The sequence below is a fragment of the Nematolebias whitei genome, chromosome 13 (assembly GCF_014905685.2).
Source record: "Nematolebias whitei isolate Nwh7 chromosome 13, NemWhi1, whole genome shotgun sequence".
Classification (NCBI taxonomy): domain Eukaryota; kingdom Metazoa; phylum Chordata; class Actinopteri; order Cyprinodontiformes; family Rivulidae; genus Nematolebias; species Nematolebias whitei.
In genome coordinates this window covers 24,132,304-24,133,101 of record NC_056510.1, presented here as the reverse complement: position 1 = coordinate 24,133,101, position 798 = coordinate 24,132,304, and positions in this window count along the sequence as shown.

The window sequence follows — 798 nt, the reverse complement described above, 5'->3', positions numbered from 1 at the left end:
TCCTGGTAACCAATTCTGGTACTAACTAGGCCTGTCACAATAACAAATTTTGCTGGGCAATTAATTATCTCAGAAATTATTCCGATAAACGATAATATTGTTTGAAAGTTGACATTAGTAATTGTCAAATTTAAGAAGTAGGTTAACTTCTGTGTAATACCTTTTTTGACCACTAGATGTCAATATAAGACTGTTTAAACTGAAGGATTCATGACAGGGAGCGAGCAGCGAGTCTCTTTAAGAAAAATGGGCGGGAGGCCTCTTGTGACATGGGCTGTCTCTCGTTCTTGTTTTTTGGTTTTCAAACTGGCAGATGCTCAGAATGTTTTGAGCTCTTTAGCATTTTTCACACAAAGCTTTTAATTAAAAAAAAAAAATCAGTAAACAAGTTCTCAGCTTATCCTGATGCATGCTCAATAATCCAGGTAGAAAAATCTAAAAAAAAGTTAAATCTGGTCCTCTGGACATTCAAAAAAAACAAAACAAAGCAAAACAACAAAAAATGTAGAAACGTTTCGTCTCTCGTCCGAGAGACTTCTTCAGTCTGAGGTGCTGTATTCAGCTCAGTCTCTTAAATAGCACCTTCTCAGAGTGGATCAACCAGTTTTGCTGCTGACAACCAAAACCAGCTGATCACATGCTCAAGAAGGACCATCAGCCTAACAATGGATCATTAGCACATTGATGGCTGTTTACTATTCACAGAGGGCTGAGTGATACTAGCAATCACAGCATTGTAAGAGGGGGACAGTTGAACACGTAGGCCTCCACCCCTGTTTAATGATGGACGGTTTCTTT